Source organism: Euphorbia lathyris, chromosome 2, assembly GCF_963576675.1.
Source record: "Euphorbia lathyris chromosome 2, ddEupLath1.1, whole genome shotgun sequence".
In the NCBI taxonomy this organism is placed as follows: domain Eukaryota; kingdom Viridiplantae; phylum Streptophyta; class Magnoliopsida; order Malpighiales; family Euphorbiaceae; genus Euphorbia; species Euphorbia lathyris.
Window position 1 is genome coordinate 66,753,885 of NC_088911.1, and position 8,172 is coordinate 66,762,056.

The window sequence follows — 8,172 nt, forward strand, 5'->3', positions numbered from 1 at the left end:
TCCAACAGAAAAAGAACATGCCTCACCAACAAATTATCCAGTGAAAATCTCAGATTTGTCTCCAATAGCTCAATCGTCGATTCAGTAGCTGGAACTAACACCTTTGTTGTGCAAGATCCAACATAGTTTATCAGACTCGAATTACCCAATTCCCGTGTCACAACTAAACCGTTGCTGTAATTGCAGGTAATATTTGTAGAATATTGATTTGTTGGACTTATAGATGACGAGCTCAAACAATAGATATTCTCTTACAACCTTGAGAGAGAGAAGATGTAGAGAGAAAAATGGAAGAGAGAGTTGAAGGAAGAAGACGAGGGTATTTTAGTAATTTTTATAAGAATAAGGCTATATTAGTCATTTATAAAGAATGAGTCCCACTTTTTTTAAATTTTACAACTGAAAAATGCTGCTGTGGCATAGTTGACCAGCGTTGACCGGTCATAAAAACCGGCTGTACACTTTAGTGGGAGGTCAACTGAAGTTCGTACGGTTTAGTGTGACAAAATTTTGGGTGTACACCAAACTGTGATTTGAGGTAAAGATTGTACATCACGTATGTAATCTACCCATTAAACATGTGAAAATGGTGCTGGAAGACCTGCTGATCCTACCGAGATTATGGAATCTCTGCCGAGATGAGGGGAGGAGTTTTTGGTCTTCGGAACGAAAGGGAAAAGTGCCAGAATTTGGCGTGTCGCGACCGAGATTAGGGAATCTCGGTTGCGACACGGGCTTTTTCCTTCGTTTTTGATCCGTTTTCGCTTCTATTTGAATTTTACCAAATATTTAGGTACCTTGCATGAAAGAAACATTTTCGGACGTAAAAGTACTCTAAATAGATATAAATAGCACGATTTCATAGCAAAACTGATGTAAATATTAATGATATTTTAGGTATAATCTGGGCTTAACACTAAACAACTGCAGAGATGCTAAAATGAGAATTCCCTACCCCCAACTTGAACGAAACATTGTCCTCAATGACAAATACTATAGGTAAAGAATTCAGCATTAGCAAAGACACAAACAAACAGCAACGGATAAACACAGGTGCAAGCATGGAGGGAAAAATGTAGTGGATCAAACAGCAGGAGATTGGGAGGATTGGGCATCCTCCCCTACTTCATCAGCATCGGTAGGTCAGGCAGGGCCGTTGGTGCATTGGCTTCAATCTTCACAGGTTTCTTGTCCGGGCTTTGTTTGGAAACATCAGAAACAGTCTGTTTGGTACCAGTAGTGCTATTCCCCATTTCCAACACAACTATTCTCGCCCTTAGAATCTTGATCTCCTGGTCATATACCGCCAGCTACTGTTCCATCACCCTAAAGTTGATCAGAATTGTTTCCATGCTCGAACGGGCAGACTGTTGGAAAAACCTCTCGTCACCGGCATCATGGTGTTGGTTCTCCGCAAATGTTTTCAGGGATGAAATATCGATGTGCTAGGCAAATCCTTCATTGCTTTTTCTCTTCTTCGAACTCTCTAGCTAGTTGGCATCCTTCTGTTTTAGCGCCTCGGCTATTTTCCACAGGTACCAGACTCCATCCACATCACAACATATCTCCAAACGCTTCATAGTGTTCAAGCTAAGTGGTTCCATGTTGGGTCCCTTCGCTAGCATGGTGAATTTGGGGTCGAAGAATCCCACGTTCTTCGCGATGGTATTGATGTAGGGGCCACAGGACAAACCAGCTACACTCTTCTTCTGCTGGAGCGAGGATATGTATTCTGCAAAAAAGTAACCCACCTTCATAGGTTTTTGGTTATGCATATAGTAAAGAGCAAATAAATTAGTCGTGGGGATGGTGGCTGGTGAACACGGCCGAACAGTGACCCAGCCAGAATACGGTGCATGTATTTGAGTCCATAGTTCTCTATTCCGGAAGCTTTGAGGTACTTGGGCTATATTCACTTTGTCCTATGATGGTTTGCCAAAAAGCTGCCGCATCGAAGTCCTCAGAAATCTCACACATCGCCGACGCGTAGGGTTCCTCTTCCAACCTATCTTGGTGAACCACACCCAGCAGAATATTCATCGTGTTAATGGAGCAGTTGAGGTGGTTTCCTCAGAGCCTGAACTAGTAGCGCTTATGGTTCTCCTTTTCAATGATCGATGGATCTCGTTGGAATATGGAGATGAACTCCAGGGTCAGCTCCCGGTAGGATTCATCATCGATAGAGAGAAATGTGGTCAGGTTGGCACCATCAATGAAGGTTTTGACTTCTGTAGTCAAACCTACAGTCTCGAGGCTGTTCCAGCAGATCTTCCTGGTTGCGTATAGGTCTATGGTTTGAAAGTTCTGAAAGTTCTTCTGATCGGTCTCGTCGGAGAAGGTGAGTAGTTGCCGAGACAAGGGATTGGAGCTCATGGTACTGCCGCTACCGTCTGTTTGTTTCTCCTTTTGTTTTCCGGCTGTGGAGGAACGAGTGTTTTTACGGGCCATCAGAGTGGTATGGGAAGTAGTGGTATGGCGAAGGGAGAAGTGTAAATGAAGTAGGTTTTTTGAAAGGGATTGTTATAAAGATGGGGAGTAACAAAACGTGTGTAGCGGTTCAAGTGTGGAACAACCAATCAGAAGCATAACCACTTCCGGGATGACCTTATTCCCTTTTCTTGTTTGGCAATACGTATAATCCTTTCCCCTTCCTACTTCGGTTCCGCTGCGTAATGATGGCCAGGTTAGACTTGGGTGACGTGACCGGCGATAGTAATAAATCCTGCGCAGTGACACATTTCACGAACTACTCCCAAGGCCACTTTTTGAAACAACCATTCCACCTGCCCATAGATGTCCTTGAGATAATGTCAAAAATTTGAAGCAGGAATTAATGCAAGACTTAAAAACAAAATATACTAATAATAAAAATTAATAATACACAAGGATGGGGTAGCGTAAGGGGTACACCTGGCGTATGCCTAAGACTTGCAAATTTTATCCTGATCGAATAGTGTAGTGTTATAGGAACACCCTAGTGTTGAATATGTCGATGAGTAAGTGCAACCCCAGGTACTCATGAGGCCCGATCATCCTTGTTGGTATGTTATGTTATCATATTTATTATACTATATATATATATATATATATATATATATATATATATATATATATATATATATATATATATATATATCTTAAAACATTGCTCATTTGGGTTGTTCAAGGTAATGGGTCACATCCCCTCATTCTTTTGGCTCGTGAACCAAATAGGGTTTGAGGTGTTGGCCATTGACCTTGAACACCTTACCTGCGCTACCTTGAATATCTATCGCACCATGTGGGAACAACTTGTGCACTATGAATGGTCCGGACCAGCGTGATCGTAGCTTTCCAAGGAACAATTTCAACCTGGAATTGTACAACAGAACTTGTTGTCCCTCATGGAACTCTTTTGTCTGAATCCGCCTGTCGTGCCACATTTTTGTCTATTCCTTATATGACTGCGTTCTCATAGGCGAATAGTCTGAATTCTTCCATCTCACTGAGCTGTGCACACCTGTTCTTGGTAATGCTCTGGTCATCAAAATTCAAAAAAGTTGGTGCCCAATGAGCCTTATGTTCTAGTTCAACAGGGAGATGGCAAGCTTTGCCAAAAAGCAGACCGAAGGGAGACATCCCAATGGGTGTCTTAAATGTTGTTCTATACGCCTAAAGAGCGTCGTCAAGCTTTAGAGACCAGTCCTTTCGAGATGAATTGACTGTTTGCTCCAATATTCTTTTTAGCTCCTTGTTTGATAGATCAACCTGCCCACTGGTCTGAGGGTGGTAGGGAGTAGCTATTCGGTGTGTAACTCCAAACTTTTTTAGAAGCCTCTCAAACAGATTGTTACAAAAAATGTGATCCTTGATCACTAATAATTTCCCTAGGTACTCTAAACCTAGCGAACAACTGTTTGAGAAATTTTGTGACCATTTTCGCATCATTTGAAGGAGAAGTTGCAGCTTCTACCCATTTGCTCACATAGTCCACTGCGACCAGTATGTACTGATTTCCAAACGAGTTGGGAAAAGGCCCCATGAAATCTATGCCCCATATGTCAAATATTTCACATACAACAATGTTATTCAGTGGCATAGCATTTCTGGCTGAGATGTTACCTAAGCGTTGACACTCGTTACATTCTCGAACAAACCTTTGGGCATCTGTATAGATAGAGGGCCAGAAAAATCCTACTTGGAACACCTTGGCTGATGTTTTGTTGGCTCCAAAATGGCCTCCTGACTCAGATGAGTGGCATTGATGTAAGATGTGCTCTCCTTCTTCATGGCTTACACATCTCCGAATGAGTTGATCTGTACAAAGTTTGAACAGGTAGGGTTCTTCCCAAAAAAAATATTTCATATCAGCAAAGAATTCTCTCTTTTTATTAGTGGGATAACGAAACGGCTTAATCTTGCAAGCTAAAAAATTAGCCATATCAGCAAACCAGGAAAGTGAAGTAACGACAAACTTTGTTCATCAGGAAAAGTGTCCACAATCTCTGGCTGTTCTTTTTCTATAATAGCCTCGATTCGGGATAGGTGGTCTGCAGCTAGATTCTCAGATCCTTTCTTTGCTCGTATTTCTAGATCAACCTCCTGGAGTAGTAGCAACCATCTGATCAGTCATGGTTTGGCATCTTTTTTTGTGAACAGATATTTGAGTGCTGAGTGGACTGTGTAAACAGTCACTTTGGATAGCACCAAGTATGATCTGAATTTGTCGAAGGCGTAGACCACTGCTTATAACTCCTTCTCAGTTGTTGTGTAATTCTGTTGAGCTTCATTTAATTTTTTGCTTGCGTAGTGGATGGGTTTGAATTTTTTTTCTACTCTTTGTCCGAGAACAGCTCCAAAACTCAAATCACTGGCATCACACATGAGTTCGAACAGTGTGCTCCAGTTTGGTGATATCAAGATGGTGGAGTTCACAAGCTTCTCATTTAGTTGTTCAAAAGCAGCCATGCATGGTTCATCGAACTTGAAATCCACCCTTTGTGAAGCAGGGCTGATAAAGGCTGGGCAATCTTTGAAAAATCCTTGATAAAACGTCGGTAGAATCCAGCATGCCCGAGGAAGCTTCGAATATCCTTGACTGAGCTTGGCGAGGACAGTTTTTGAATAACTTCAACCTTATCCTTGTCAACCTCCATTCCCTTTCCCGAGATTTTATGCCCTAGTACAATTCTTTCGATTACCATAAAATCGCATTTTGCCCAGTTTAAAGCTAAATGTGTCTCCTTACATATTGTTAGAACAGCTTCTAAGTTCTTCAGACATGATTCGAATGACATGCCATAAACCGAGAAGTTGTCCATGAAGATTCGACTGTTTTCTCAATCATGTCGTGGAAGATTGCCATCATGCACCTCTAGAAGGTTGCGGGAGCATTGCACAAACCAAAAGGCATTTTGTTGTAGGGAAACGTGTCGTATGGTCAAGTGAATGTCATCTTTTCTTGGTCCTTCGTGCTTATTTAAATCTGGTTATACCCCGAATAACCGTCAAAAAAATAGTAGAATTGATAACCAGCTAATCTTTCCAACATTTGATCCATAAATGGTAGCGTGAAGTGATCTTTCCTGGTTGCCTTATTCAGCTTCCGATAGTCGATACACATACGCCACCCAGTGATTGTTCGAGTTGGGATCAGCTCGTTCTGCTCATTCATGCGCATAGTTGTGCCTCCTTTTTTGGGTACAACCTGAACAGGGCTTGTCCAAATGCTATCAGAAATTGAGTAAATTCTGCCTGCATCGATCAATTTTATTACTTCGGCTTTAACATCTTCCTTCCTGTGTGGGTTTAACCTTCATTGTGGCTGCACAGATGGTTTATGATCCTCATCCATTAGAATTTTATGCATACAGATCGTAGGCCTGCTCCTTGGTCAGGCTAGCTGAAATGATTACTGGCCGGCTGTCTGGTGGATCTAAGAATGCATACTCCAAATGAGCTGGCAAAGGCTTCAACTCCAGGCGTCTCTGATCGTCTTCTCTAGGGAGTGGGTCAGGTAGCACCTCAACTTCTTCGTCCGAGTGTTCTTCATCGGTTTCCTCACTTGCATCAGAAGTGAACACATGTTCAGATTGTGACAGTTATTCCCTTTCTTCCTGCTCATGTAGACCCACTTGTTCGTCCTTTGCATCTAGAAATTAACAAACATCATCAGATGCAGAAGCGTAACACACAGCTTCATGCATTTTAAATACAACTTCCTCGTTATTTATTTTCAATATCAGGTGACCATTATGTACATCAATGACCGCTCTACCAGTAGTTAAGAAAGGTCTCCACAAAATTATTGGGACCTCTAAGTCTTCACCTATGTCCATAATCACAAAATCCATAGGTAAAATGAAGTTTCCGACCTTGACTAAGACATCTTCAACTATTCCCTTAGGATACCGAATAGATCGGACAACTAGTTGAACAGTGACTTTAGTGGGTCTAGGTTCTCCTAATCCTAATTGCATATAAATCGAATATGACATTAACTTGATACTGGCTCCTAGATCACACAATGCATTTTGAATAGTCAAGGTTCCTATTGAACAGGGTATAGAAAAACTCCCTGGATCTTTCAGCTTTTTCGGAAGCTGCTGTTTAGCTTGAAGGATTAAGGAACTGTCCCTATTCAACTGCACCATTTCTACACTTTCAAGCTTCTTCTTGTTTGTGAGATCTTTGAGAAACTTTACATACATCGGCATTTCTGATAAAGCCTCTATAAAGGGAATGTTGATGTGCAACTTTGTCAATTGTTCTAGGAAACTTTTGTGCCTCTTCTCACAGTTCTGTTGCTTCAGCCTGTCAGGGTAAGGTACTCTTGCTTCGTAGGATGGGGGGTTCTCATTGGCAGGTTGTTTGTCCTTTCTCCTTTCCGATGGAACTCCCTACTGAGCATGTGGTGGTCCATCAATCGTCTGGTATTTTTCTCCTGCATCATTGGTCACACTGTTATTTTCAAACGAATTTGAAACCTTTTTACCTCCTCGCAAGATGATAGCATTGACCTCCTCCTTTGGATTCGTTACTCTATTACTTGGTAGTGCTCCTTTCTCTTTGGAAGCAATGATAGTGGCAAACTGTTGCATCTGGGTTTCAAGACTCTTGATGGAAGATTGCGTCTGTTTCATGAATTGCATCATCATAAATTCCAGATCAGGTTTCCCTTCTTGTTGAACAGTTGGTTGTCGCTGATAATTTTGTGTAGAGGAATTGCCCTGCTGTGATTGGTAGGTTGGTCTTGTATTGTCTTGCTGGTATGGTTGCTGAACAGCTGGCTGTCTTTGGTTATCCTGCCATGAAAAGTTAGGATGATTTCACCACCCTAGATTATATGTATTTGAATATGGGTTGGGTGGTTGTCGTGCAATAAAGTCACATTGTTCCTTCATCGATGCCCCTGGTTTGATCCCTGGATAGTCAATAGGTCTGTGTGGTCTAGTGCATAAATCACATCCGTCAGGTGTTGGCTGTTCGTGCAATCTTGGTGGAAGAGGCTATGCTTGAATAGCTGAAACATTCATTTTTCCAACAGTCTTAACATGCTGTTCCATTTGAGATGATAGTCTGGTGATTGCTTCATTGTTCGACTTATTGGAAAATCTCTTGCCATCGCTTCTTATAGAGTACCAATTGTAGCTTGTGTTAACAACTTTCTCTATTAGTTCGTACAAAGCTTGGGGCTCAAGCTCTTCTGGGTTTCCATTTGCAACTGATTCAATTTGAATCTGTATGCATTGGTCACTCCATTGTAAAAATTCTGTACTTGCATCCATATAGGAATACCATGATTTGGTACTCTTCTAAGCAGCTCCTTGTACCTCTCCCAAGCCTCGGACAGAGATTCATCTTCTTCTTGAAAGAAATGGGATACTTCATTTCTGGGTTTAATGGCATGTCTTGGGGGAAAGTACTTCATCAGGAACATCGCAGCCATTTCCTCCCAGTTGGTGATTGACCCTGGCTGAAGATTTTTCAGCCAGTTCTTGGCCTTGTCCTTTAATGAGAACAAGAACAGTTTGAGTATGATTACCTCATCACTCTTATTCCTATATGTCCGGAAAGTATTACACATTGTAATGAAGTCTTGAATGTGAGCGTTTGGGTCTTCACTCGGATACTCGCCAAACTGCACTACTGTTTGCAGCATTTGAATCATGGACGCTTTAATCTCAAATAGGT

The 8,172-nt window shown here is 41.7% G+C and overlaps 1 non-coding gene across 1 annotated transcript; it reads left to right on the forward strand.

The window, feature by feature from the left end:
* The first annotated feature begins 7,772 nt into the window (after positions 1 to 7,772).
* On the forward strand, positions 7,773 to 7,879 carry LOC136221242 (small nucleolar RNA R71). Its single transcript, XR_010685019.1, has one exon. It is a non-coding gene; the product is annotated as a small nucleolar RNA R71 (small nucleolar RNA).
* Positions 7,880 to 8,172: the final 293 nt, after the last annotated feature.